At 40.3% G+C, this 14,029-nt stretch overlaps 1 pseudogene; it reads left to right on the top strand.

Moving 5' to 3' along the window:
- Positions 1-11,919: 11,919 nt before the first annotated feature.
- Positions 11,920-13,505, top strand: LOC102816060 (annotated as a pseudogene).
- Positions 13,506-14,029: the final 524 nt, after the last annotated feature.

The raw sequence follows: 14,029 nt of genomic DNA, 5'->3' as shown, positions 1-14,029 counted from the left end.
TCCCCGGAGAAGGATATTGTGCTTGGTAAAATGGAGAACCAGTGAAAAAGAGGAAGACCCCCAGCTAGATGGACTGGCACAGTGGCAGCAGCAATGAGCTCAAGTGTAACAACAATTGTGAAGATGTCACAAAGAGTTGCTATGCATCAGAACCAACTCGAACACACCTAACAAGAAGTCATACTATTTTCAATTGCCTCATATGGTTTCAAAAGCTGGACAATGAAAAAGGAGGAGCAAAGAAGAATTGATGCATTTGAATTATGGTGTTGGTGAAGAATATGGAATATACCATGAACTGCCAGACAAATGAACGTATGTGTCTTGGAAGAAGTGCAAACAAATGCTCCTTACAAGCAAGGCTAGCAAGATCTTGTCTCATGTGCTTTGGATATGTTATTAGGAGGGACCAGTCCCTGGAGAAGGATCTCATGGTTGGTGATATAGATGATCATCTAAACAAAAGAATGTCACTGTGGCTGGAACACTGGTCTCAAACAACAATGGTGCAGGATTGGGCTGTGCTGTGCAGTGGGTCTATGTGAGTTTGAACTGATTTAAGGGTATATAACAATAACATAGGAATCCTGGTGTGGCGCAGCAGGATAATGCAACTGGACTGCAAGGTCATTGTGAACTGAAAGGTTGGTGGTTCAAACTCCCAGTCACTCCTTGGAAACCCTATACAAGGTCACTATGAATTGGATCTGACTTGATGGCGCGTTAACAATAACAACATTTTTAAAAAAAAAAACAAATGCAGAGAGTAAGATTGTAAAGAGAGCTTTATGAATCTAGTTATACTCACTCAGTGGTAGGAGGAAGCTGTTAAAGGTAGTTTTGCTGTTACTGGAACTGAGAATAAGTCTTTTAAAAATTATGGAAGATGAGGTGATTTTGAATTTACCACAAGAGGAAAGCTGATGTTAGCTAAAGCAACCTGTTGTAAGCATTAGCATATGTTAACTCATTTAATCCTTGAAAGAGGTACTATAATTATCTGTTTTACAGATGAGGAAATTAGAAACAGAGAAAGAAAACAATTCACCTACCATTACTTATGAGGAAGAGGGTGGAGTCAAACTCAAGTAGTCTGGTTCTGAAATTGATTCTAACCACTCCTCAATTAGTGTCAAAATGAGTGTAAAAATTTTTTGTCGATTTAGTGTTCAAACTGAGTGTAAATTTAAAAATTTTCACTAAAGGCATAGATGAATTCTTGTTAGGTGCCGTGGAGTTGGTTCTAACTCATATAGCAATCCTATCTCCAACAGAAGGAAACACTGCCTAGTCCTGCACCAACCTCCCAATTGTTGTTAAACTTGAGCCTATTGCTTCTGCCACTGTGGCAATCTATTTCATTGGGGTCTTCCTCTTTTTCCCTGACCCTCCACTTTACCAAGCACAATGTCCTTCTCCAGGGACTGGTCCCTCCTGAAAACATGTCCAAAGTAAGAGAAACAAACTCTTACCATCTTGGCTTCTAAGGAGAATTCTGGCTGTACTTCTTTCAACACAGGTTTGTTTGACTATTTGGAGGAATTCTAGGATATACAGGAGGCCTTGAAGAATCCTCAAAATGGAGTTAGTCACTAATACAGTTATTAGATTTTCAGTGGTTCTTTCCTCTTGTCTTAGTCATCTGGTGCTGCTATAACAGAAATCCCACAAACAGAAATTTACTTTCTCATAGTTTAGGAGGCTGCTGTTGTTGTTAAGTGCTGTTGAGTCAATTCCAACCCATTTCCAAGGAGCAGCTGGTGAGCTTGAACCACCAACCTTGCAGTTCAAATGACTTTGCAGTCTGATGCATTAGCCCACAGCACCAAATCTCTAGGGGATGGTTTCTGCTCTCTGTTGGCTCTGGAGGAAGATCCTTGGATCTTCTGCGATTCTGCTTCTTTACTGTTTTCATAGGACTTGGCATCTCTTTCCCCCCATCTCTACTTCCCCTGCTCGCCTCTCTTTGTATCTTGTATATCTCAAAAAATGTTGATGTCAAATACACCCTATGTTAATTCTGCTTCATGAACATAACAAAGACAACTCTTTCTTAAATGGGATTATAAACACTGTTAAGTGCTGAATCATTTCTGACTCCTAGGGACTCTATATATTTTCTGAGGAGAAGCTAGTAGGTTTGAACACCCAAACTTGAATTTAGTAGTCCAGTGTTTATTCTACAGCATCACACCAAGACTCCACATGGTGGTGTTGTTGTTAAGTGCCATCTAGTCGGCTCTGACCCATAACGACCCTGTGTAGGGTTTCCGAGGAGCAGCTGGTGAGCTTGATCCACCAACCTTGCAGTTCAAATGGCTTTGCAGTCTGGCGCATTAACAGACAGCACCACACCAGGACTCTATAACTCCACATAGACAAACCAGGGATTCTGGAGACCTGGTAGCATGAACGAATTTTTAACTATATTTTAGGTAAATTTTGAAAAAAGCATCTGTACATAAGGCTCCCTCCAGGAGAAGTGCTCTAGCCCGGGGCAGCTCTTGACTCCTGTCTGGCAGATTGCACTGCATCTTGTGCCCACCTTGAGGGCAGACCCACAGGTTCTGATCTCCATGACCCCATGTCTGGCCTTTGTTCTTTCAGTCCTCTTCTAACGAAACGCTGTCAGTATGTCTACTCTATTGTTCTGCACAATCTAATATTCTCTGTGGCTAACTCCAGTCACACTGAGCTGCCTGCCATATTAATCCCAAGAGTTTATTGTTTATTTTCTTCTTCTTTTTGTTGTTGTTTATTATTGTTAAGTGCCTTTGAGTCAGTTCTGACTCATTGTTGTTAAGTGCCGTGGAGTAGGTTCCAACTCACAGTGACTCTGTATAGGGTTTCCAAGGAGCAACTGGTGTGTTTGAACTGCTCTATATAGGGTTTCTGAGGAGCAGCAAGTGGATCTGAACTGCCAACCTTGAAGTTAGCAGTCCAGTGCTTATCCTACAGTGCCACACCTGGATGCCTTAATAGGAGTAGGAACTACACACACATCTATTCAGACCCCTTTATCACCACTTCCTTAATAAGATGAGAAAGCATTGTTATTAAGTTGTCTTTGAAAACAATTTGTTAATAAAACAAACTTAAATTTTTGCAAATAATTTTCATGTGGTGCTATGAGTTCTGTATCAGTACTACTTCCATGGTGTATTAATGTAGTGTTTGGGACTGAGAAGCCTCCAAATATTTTACTCAACATTTGACATTAAAATTCAGGAAATAATACTCCATATAGTCCCAATATGTAAGCCTATTTATCTTGGTTTATTTTTATTACAGAGCAAGCCCTTAGAAAGAGACATTTTCCTTTCCAAATACAAGATAAACCCTATTCTTTGAGGCTGAAAAATAAAAATTTTGGAAGATTTTTAAATAATTCAGAAGGGTCTAAATCTTGAGGCATAATATTCTCGTTATGATATCATTACTGCACAGCAGGTGCTTTTTGGCTAGTCACTCTGTTCTTCTGGAATCTGAAGACAACAGGAATTATGTAGAGAAAACATCTCTGTGCTATCTTACAGGGCCACTATCAACCTAAATGCTTTCTAGCTCAGTAAATACTTAGGCACCCTAAACTAAATTGAAAAGACAACATGGAAGGCTGCCTGTGTGCAAACGATTCAGTATTTTTACTTTCTTTTCATACTAGTTGCCTAGATTCCTGACCATTCCAGTTTACGGGTTTATGCTATTTTCTATCCAACTCTCCTTAACCACATCTGAACATTTGAATGAGAGGACATAAGCTCCAAAGACATCTGGTGTTGAACAGGTCCTTGAAACTCTGACTTATAATCACAATGAGGTCTGCTGTTTCCTTTTACAGTATCCAAACTAATATCAGTTCTCATCTTCAGCGACCCACTGTCATCGAGTCGATTTGCACACATAACAAACTCACAGGACAGAGTAGAGGGTTTCCAACGCTTTACAGAACCGATTACCTCATATGTCTCCTGAGGAGCTGCTGGTGCATTCAAACCATTGACCTTTCAATTTGCCCCACACTTAACCCACTGCACCACTGGGTGGGGCCCTTCCTTCTAAGTAGTCTATCGATGACTTCTCCATCACCACTCTTTCCAAGTTACAATTCCACATTGTCTTTCTTGGTTCCTATTACTCTTATTATCAATGTTTATTATCCCTTGTAACATTTGTATGAAATCACTATTGTCATCTGGACAATGAAAATATTGCTTAAATCAGCTTTTCTAACAGCCACTACTGCTTTCCATAATTGTATCATTAATGATAAATTTCTATTTCTTATTAGTGTAATGGAGTCCTGGGGTGGCACTGTAGGATAAGTACTGGATCTCAAGGTCAGTTTGAACCACAAGGTCTTTGGTTCAAACTCACCAGCGGCTCCTTGCAAACTCTGTATAGGGTTACTATGAGTTGGAACTGACTCGATGGCACTTAACAACAACAACTATTAGTGTAATGAACATCTATGGAGCACAGTTCTGCTCTGACATACATGGGCCATCACGAAAGCAATCAACTTGATGGCAACTAACAACAACAATTTGTGTAACATTCAACAAGTATAACACGTATTTGCTGAATGGCTATTATTTCCACTGTGACATCACTGGAAATTCTGTGTTGCAAAAGGTGAATGTAGTCCCTTGTCCTAATAGAGACAAATGATTATTAAACAGATCATCACATAATTAATTACGGTATTAGCAAGAATTTTTTAAATGTACTAGGAATAATATATACAAGGGAGTTTAAAAATTTATTTTGGAAAAATTCTATTGTTATCGAATTCCATCTTTCCATGAACTTTTTGAAGTCCCCTTGGAAATTGTTCTATTGTTAAGTGCCGTCAAGTCAGTTCTGATTCATAGGAATCCTGTGTAGGGTTTCCAAGAAGCAGCTAGTGGGTTAGCAATCCACTGCTTACCCTCCAGAGCCACACCAGGACTCCATATATATGTATATGAATGTGTATATAAATTTTCTAATATATAAATGGAAGCACAGTGGCTCCATCCGCTAAGCACTGGAATGTAAACCACTGCTTATCGTACTCACTGCCATTGAGTTGAATCTAACTCAGAATAACCAGATACAGAGTTTCTGAGACTGTAAATCCTTAGAGGAACAGACAGCTTCATCTTTCTCCTGTGGAGCCACTGGTAGGTTTGAACTCCCGAACTTATAGTTAGCAGTACAGTGCCTATCCCACAGTGCCACCAGAGTTCCATATATATGCATACATAAGTATTTGGAGTTAACTAATGGAAGGGCATGATTGGTTTTGAGTGAGAAGGATTTTGACAATGTTAAGAAGTCACTGAAGGTCAAACTGGCTGGAGCTTAGAGAGTTATTATTGTTAGGTACCAACTCATAGTGACCCTATGCAAAACAGAATGAAACACTGCCCGGGTCTGTGCAAACCTCACAACTGTTGTTATGTCTGAGTCCATCTCATTGGAGGGGGGGCGGGTCTCTTCCTTTCTTTCACCAACCCCCTACTTTATCAAACATGATGTCCTTCTCCAGGGACTGGTTCCTCCTGACATGTCTGAAGTATGAGATATGAAGTCTGGTTATCCGGGCTTCTAATGAACATTCTGGCTGCACTTCTCCAACACAGGTGAGTTTGTTCTTCTGGCAGTCCGGGGTACTTTCAATACTCATCTCCAACTCCATACTGGGAGTGATTACGGATAAAGCTAGTAACTAGACAGTAGGTAGAAGACAGATCATGCCAGGTCTAGGAGGGTCATAATTTTATGCAAAAACTGAAGGAGTATTTGTAGAATCTTTACGCAAGGCAGTTTCCATGACAGATTTGCATTAAAAGTAAATCATTCTTGAAAAATGAAATAAAATCACCATCCTGGCTCAGATTGGAAAAGAGTGAGAGTAGAGGAAGGGACACCAATTAGAATTCCTTTATAGAAGTTTAGTTGTTAGATGGATTTCTAGGATTACTACTTTGGCATCCAAAAAAGAGAAAATATTTTAGAGGTAAAGCTAACAAGATGTGTTTTCTTATCAAAGCAACTGGATGGATTGGACAATTCAGGGTATTTTAATTTCATTTCAGACATACTCTTTGGGCCCAGAATGCAAGTTCCACAAGAACAAGAATTTTGCCTGTTAGGTTCCCTGCTATATCCCAGTGCCTTGGGAGACATTCAAGCAGAAATGTTGAATAAGCAATGAGATTATATGGCTTTGTAACTCAGGAGAGAGTTGGAAGTCTGCCGTGCCTAGATGCTATCAGAAGCCAGGAGTTAGAAGCTCCTCAGGGGGAGGCTGAAAAGTGGGAAAAAACAAGGTCAAGGACTGGTGTTCAGCTTATTGTTAACAGCTCTCTGTAATACCTAATGTGGATTGTTCTACTACATATTGATCTAATATAGTCCTTTTTCTGAACAGGTGCTGAAGGTATTCAGAAGCCAGTGTATCCCATTGCAGCAATTAGTTTGGATCTGCTTAACAAGGTTAGGGCTTTGTTGTTGAGTACCATCAAGTCAATTTTTAACTCATAGTAACCCCATATCATAGGGTAGAATTGTGTCATAGGATTTTCTAGGTTGTAATCTTTATGGTAACAGACTGACTGGACAGAGTCACTTGGTGGACGCAACCTTTTAGTTAGCAGCTGAGCACTTAACCATTGCAGGACCTGGGCTCCTTGTTGTGTGGGTAAGTGCTGTCGAGTCAATTCAACCCATAGCAACCCTGTATAGGGTTTTCAAGGAGCAGCTGGTGAGCTTGAACTGCTGACCTTGCAGCTCAAATGGCTTTGCAGTCTGGCGCATTAACCCACAGCGCCACACCAGGACTCCCAGGGCTCCTTACTAAGCCCTTAAACCCTAATAGTCATTGCCATAAAGTTGCTTTTAACTCATAGCAACCCTAGTCTCTATACCACTATATCTTTCTACTTTTCTTTCAAGGGAAATGAATGGAGTGAAGTTTGGTAAATAGCTTACAATGAAAGATGCAACATGGTGCAGAGTTGTCAATGGAAAACACAGATTTAATGCTTTGCCTTTTCCAGCAACCAGGGCGCAAGACAGCCAAATAGGATACATTTCAAGCCAGGAAGAAATCTCTATGATTTTTATGTCCCAGCTGGTTTCTCTACCTATGTGAATGACAAAATCTCCTAGTCCTTCTGGAAGAAGCCCTTTGTCCTATTTCTTGCTCTCCTTAAACTGCCCAGAGCAGAAAGAGATTTGTCAATCTCCTAAATATACTTATAAATGAACTAGATTTATTCTCAAACAAAAACAATGAAACAGCCTTGTCATTATTCCTTTTTAATCAACATAAGTGTAATCAGCATCTTTATATAATACTGGTCAAATAAGCTATGATTGTATACATCTTACACTTAATTTCATAGTATGACAGCTACTAAAGATACTGGTATGGCAATGTAGGATCAGCACTGGACTGAGAACTGCAATGTAAGATCAGCAGTTCAAACCCACCAGCTGCTCCATGGAAACCCTGGACAGGGTCGCTATGAGTCAGAATCGACTCAACGGCACTTAACAACAACAACATACTAACAGTGCTGTGTTTCATAGAACTTGGCATCAACATTGGAGAAAGACTCATTAACAACCTCCAATATGCACATGACACAACTTTGCTTGCTGAAAGCGAAGAGGACTTAAAATACTGATGAAGATCAAAGACCACAGCCTTCCTTAACCTTTTTAAAGTGTTTAACAGCAAAGTTGTCAGTTTGAGGGCTAAGGTGTGCCTGACCCAAGTCAAGGTATTTTCAATAACTTCATGTGCATGTGAAAGTTGGACGATGAATAAAGAAAACCAGAGAAGAATCGGTGCATTTGAATTATGGTGTTGGAGAAGAACATTAAAAGTACCGTGGACTACCAGAAGAACAAATAAATCATTGGAAGAAGGACAGCCAGTGTGCTCCTTAAAAGTCAGAATGGTGACACTTTGTCTTTCATACTTGTGACATGTTACCAGGAGGGACCAGTCATTGGAGAGGCACATTATGCTTGGCAAAGTGGAGGGTCAGGGAAAAAGAGGTCGAGCCCCAGTAAGATGGATTGACACCATGGCAGCAGCAATGGGCTCAAGCGTAACAACATTTGTGAGGCTAGGACAGGACTGCACAGTGTTTTATTCTGTTGTAGAGAGGTTCGCTAAGAGTCAGAACCAACTTGACAGCATTTAACAACAACAACAATAAGAAATAATTCCAAAATGTAATTGGTTTATTTTGCCTATGTCCCAATTTCATTTTCTAGGAAAATGTCCTTTTTTAAAATGTAAACTGCAGTAGGTAACAGATACAAAGATGTCACCACAATGGAGAAGCCAAAAGTCAATGAGAGGTGTATTTAAACACAATAAATAAAGAAGAAGCTGCTTTGTATGTCAATAATTACTATTTTTTTCATAATAACAATGATTTATTTTCAAAAGATGGAGATTACAGACCACCCTGCATTAAGATCCTCTTGTCAGTATATAACACCCCCAAAAAAAAATCTCCATCCAGTTAACACTCATTGAATAAATATGACTTTTTATCATAACTGATTTTTATATAACCAGTTAATGAACTGATCTTAATTTTTTTCTAAGTACTATGTCCTGGTGTAGCACAATGGGATAAGCACCTGACTGCTAACCCTGCAAGGTTGATGGTTCAAGCCCATTCACTGCTCCTCCAAAATCCTTTGCAGGGTTGTTATGAGTTAGAACTGATTCAATGGCATGTAACAACAATAATTAACAGATTCATTTCATTATTTATAAAACAAAACAACGGTTGGTTCACTGAAAGCATGGTTAGCCTGTTGAAATGAAAACAGGTCATTCTGTAAAATGGGAATAAGGATGGCTGTCTAATAGACTTGCTGTGAGAATTAGTAAATTAACATTTGGGAAGCATTCAGAATAATCTCTGACATATAGCAAGCCAAGTTAGTGTTGGCTGCTGCTGCTGATGGTACTGGTACTTACAATCATAATTTCTGTTTATCTGCATTGGAGATTATCCTCAGAGTGGGGATAAGAACTACAGTGGCTTGTAGGATATACCCTTTGGTTGGTTGATGATGCATGGAGGGGACTGTAACCATGGCAATGAAATGCTATACAATAGGATGAATGTAAAACTAATGCCCTCCCATGTAAACTATCACATAATTCACAATAAAACATTAAAAAAAAATGATGCTGGAATCACAATCATTTAAAAAAAAAATGTTACATTGAACACTAAGCAGGATTTTTGTGTGTAAATCAAAAGATTTAAAAGACACCAGAAGGACCACTATTCAAAAGAAGGACCACTATTCAAAAGATGTCCATTGACACTTTTCTCAAGAATGCCAAAAATGCCCACAAAAAGTAAATTTCCCTTCTGCTGCCACATTCCCCTAGCAGCTGATTCAGCTTGCCACCATTATGCCTGCTGGAGAACTGGTTGCAACCTGGAGAAAAACAGAAGATAATGCAAGAGATGAGAGATAGATGCAATGACTATGGCTGATCCATCTCTCAGAGTTTGGAAATGGTTGATCTACTTTTTTCAGCCATCTGTAAGGCTTACCTTTCCTGACATTGTCTCTGTCTCTTTTCCCACCCAGATGATCGTCCTTCCCTAAGTCTGTCCTCCTGATCCTCAGCCAGTACTTGTTCTGGTCTCTATGTTTCCTGGTGTTTAGTTACGGTGTGGGAGAAAAATATAAAAAGGACCATGGACTGCCAGAAGAACAAACAAATCTGTGTTAGAAGAAATACAGCCCGAATGTTCCTTAAACATCAAGCTGACTCAGATCAGGCTGATTACTGAGTTATCCCCAGCATCATTCTTGAGTGTACATTCTTCATTCAGACAGCTTCCTGTGTCTTGGCCACCTGTTTTGCTCTTCACAATAGCATAGCCCTGTCTGTCAGTGGCTATACCATAGTTTGACAGATGGTTGAGGAAATTGCTGTGGGCCCACAGGTTACAATGTCTTTGGGAAGAAATACGAATCCCCCTGAACTCATCTCTTGGATTCTATGCTGGATCTTTCTCCCCTGCATTGCATTAATTAATTAACTAATTAATTAATTAATCAATCCAAGGAGCTTCTCATCCTCTTTCTCTTGAACAGGCAGAGGCTTATGAAGCCATTTCCAAAACCAAGGTTTGGGGCCTTCACAGTTAGAAGAAAGAGGAGCTAGCTGCTTTAATAGCTCAGTGATCCCAAAGATGGCACTGTCCCAGCTGTGCGTGGCCAAAGTGAAGGTGGGGAAGTGTCTAAAGATAACACAAACTCATTGCCATCGAATCTGTTATGACTCATAGGAACCCTATAACACAGCCAAGCTGCTTCATAGGACTTTTAGGGCTGTGATCTTTATGGGAATAGATTACTATATCTTTCTCACACAGAGTAGCTGGTGAGTTCAACTACCAGTTTTTTAATTAGCAGTGCAGTGTTAGCCAAAGTGCACCAAAGCTCCTAAAACTTTCAAAATCTGAGTTGTGCACAAATACGTTGTCCAAATTGTCACACTTATCAGACTCAGAAGGAGAATTCCAGGAAGTCCAAGTGTAAAAATTACAAGACCCTAGATCTCAAGAGAATGTGCACACTGAGCACAAGGAGAACCTGAATACTAAGCAGCAGCAAAGAAGGCGTTGCTTTTCTCTCAGTGGAAGCATGCAGTTAAGGCCTGAGCATCAAGGCACTAATAAACACACATAGCTCAAAAAACAGAGAAAAAACTCCAAGGAATGATGCTTATGAGAGTAGGTGGATATTTTAAATCAGTATCACTTATTTCAACATTTTCTCTTCCTTCCCCCATAATATGGCTTCCAGCAGATACATTGATTACATTTTGGGCTCCTATAATGAGCTTCTGGTAGCGTAGTAGTTACGAATTGGGCTGCGAACCGCAAGGTCTGCAGTTCGAAACTACCAGCTGCTCCGCGGGAGAAAGATGAGGCTTTCTGCTCCCGTAAAGATTTACAGCCTTGGAAACCCTGTACAGGGCCGCTATGAGTTGGAACCGACTCCACAGCACATAACCACCACCACCACCACAATGAGATTTAGAGCGAACCAGCCCCAGCTAAAATCCTGATTATTTCTTAGCAATTCTCAATGACTTTTTCTTGTGTGTGTCCAAGCTCAACATAATCAGAGATGCAACCCTGTCACCTGCAAACGAGAAATCAAACTAGCAAAAAGAATGTGGTCCTTAAAGACTAGCACGTGAGCCTGCCATGGCCCATCTTCTCTGGTGTTGCTGACCTGTTCTTCCTAATCTTGTTGACCTCTTCATCTAATATTCTCAAACTGTTCTATGAATGCAAATCATAGGTTAACTTGCTTGTGGAAATGTTTTTGAAAAGCCTTGGGACCACTTTAGAACTAGTGAGAAATTCTGAATGGGCCCTTGCCTGTCTAATAGTTTCTAGGTGACCACACACATGATCTTAGAACTACTACTTGAGAAACACTCTGAATTTATGGGTTCTCTCTGCCAGTGGAGTCAAGTCTGACTCTTGGTCTCCACTTTATTTGCCTAACCTCATGCATGCATCTATTTGAGCAGACCTTCAGTCCCTCTCCAGTCTTTATCTAACTGGACTTGCTTCTGCTGTCCTGCTACTAAGGCCTGCCTTGTGTTTGTTAGCTGGGTGCTACTGTCTCCCAGAAATTCACATCTGTAGTAGCCAGTTTCCAGAATGGCTTCCAATGATCCATGCCCCCTGGTATAGTCTCCTCCCACATGGTATCAGAGCTGGTTGGGATAACTGGTAGAGTGAAGGCATCTCACTTCTGCGATTCGGTTATAAGGATGGTGCACTTTGGCTTCCATCTTGGTTATTCCCTCTTCCTCTTGAGCTATTTACTCGTGGGGAAGCTACCTGTTACATTATGAACAGCCCTCTGAAGAGACCCCACGTGGGAGTAGCTAATGCTTTTGCCAATAACAAGGGAGTGAACTTGGCAGTGGATGCCCCCAGGCTGGTCAAACCTTTACATGACTACAGCCTCAGCCAACGTCTTGACTGTAATTTCATGAGAGACCCTGGGTTAAAACCACTTACCCTCAGAAATTGATGAGGTGATATTTTTTTGTTTTAAGCGGCTAAATTTCAGGGAAGTTGGTTGTATAGCATTAGATAACTAATATGACATCTTTCTCACTTATTTTCTTATTATAGACATCTGTACTTTCAACCACTTCAAAGTAACTTTCACATCTATTATTCCACTTTTCCCTAAATATAAAAAGCGTTGCTGCTAACTGCTGTCAAGTCAGTTCTGATGCATAGTGACCCTGTATAGCATTGCCAAGGAGTGGCTGAGGCATTGCCAAGGTGGGTTTAAATTGCTGACCTTGTACTGCCTAGAGATTGTCCACCAGGATGCCAAAGATAAAAACTGCAAGGCTGACATTTATAGGAAATTTACTTTGTGGCCTTGTTAAGCACTTAACATGAGTAGTTCAACAAATTTCCACAACTCTCTGAGGTGAGTCTTAGGCGAGGAGATTGAGGCCTTAGAGTTTAAATAACTTGCTCAAAATTACATAAACAATAGGCAGAACATTCAAGATTGAAATTCTTGCTTTTGTTGTTAGGTGCTGGCTCATAGTGACCTTATGCACAACAGAATGAAACACTGCCCAGTCCTGCACCAACCAATAATAAATCTATTATTCCACTTTTCCCAAAATATAAAATTGTTATTGTTAAGTGTCGTCAAGTGAGTTCTGACTCATAGTGCACCAACCACACGATCGTTGCTATGCTTGAGACCATGGCCACTTCCATGGTGTCAATCCAGCTCATTGGGGTTCTTCCTCTTTTTCGCTGACCCTTCTCCAGGGACTGGTCCCTCTTGATTATATGTTCGAAATATGAGAGACAAAGTCTGGCCATCCTGGCTTCCAAGGAGCATTCTGGCTGTACTTCTTACAACACAGATCTGTTGGTTCTTTTAGTGGTCCATGGTACTTTTAATCTCCTCCTCCAAAACCATAACTCAAATGCATCAATTATTCTATAGTCTTCTTTATTCATTGTCCAACTTTCACATGAATATGAGGCTACTGAAAATACCATGGTTTGAGACAGATTTGTAAACCCTGGAGTGAGATTCTGCCCGGCCAAGGTCGCTGCAGGGCGGAGGAGACCCCAAGGTGAAGCCACTGCCCTGTCTGACCAGGAGGCAAAACCTTCCACTGAGGACTTGGGGGATAAGAAGAAAGAATCCATTAAACTCAAAGTCATTGGACAGAATAGCAGTGAGCTATGCTTCCAGGTGAAAATGACAACATAGCTCAAGAAACTTAAGAGTCATACTGTCAAAGACAGAGAGTTCTAACGAATTCATTCAGGTTTCTTTTTGAAGGAGAAAGAATTGCTGATAATCAGCCTCCAAAAGAACTGGAAATGGAGGAAGAATATGTGATTAAAGTTTATCAGAAACAAACAGGGATTCGTTCAACAGTTTAGCTATTCTTTTCATTTTTTTTCCTTTTCCCTTAATCTTTTTATTTAAAAACGTAATTCTTTTGTAATGTAGTGTTCAAATGGAACTGAAAACTGGCACCTCTCTTTAAAGCATCTGGCATTTTGAATTGTTGCACTCACTCTTCTAATTGTTTGTTTTCGTTGTGTTGCTTTTTGGTGACCAAGGCTCTCCCCTCATCATAGAACCCTTTTCTTCTTAAAATGACCTGTGTGCACGGAGTGGTCACCTTTTCAGGACTGTGCATTTTCAGGCTTGTAGGATAAATAAGATCGACCAATGCAAGTGTTCATAATGACTTTTCAGTTGGCCCTGATATTCCAGCATGTGATGGCTTCACTCCTGGACGATGACATTCAATGAGAGATGGAAGTTTTTCAGAGAAATGTATTGTGGAAAAATTAACTTTTCTTACCTTGAAGCTACTTTTGAAATCGGAGAATCTGGACCAGATGAAGAGAATATCAGGTTGGAGTGGTGATGACGGTCATGATTAACTCCAAGGATG

This window comes from Chrysochloris asiatica, unplaced genomic scaffold (assembly GCF_000296735.1).
Source record: "Chrysochloris asiatica unplaced genomic scaffold, ChrAsi1.0 scaffold00032, whole genome shotgun sequence".
Lineage (NCBI taxonomy): Eukaryota > Metazoa > Chordata > Mammalia > Afrosoricida > Chrysochloridae > Chrysochloris > Chrysochloris asiatica.
The sequence above is the reverse complement of the archived record's forward strand: the minus strand, read 5'-3'. Positions and strand labels throughout refer to the sequence as shown.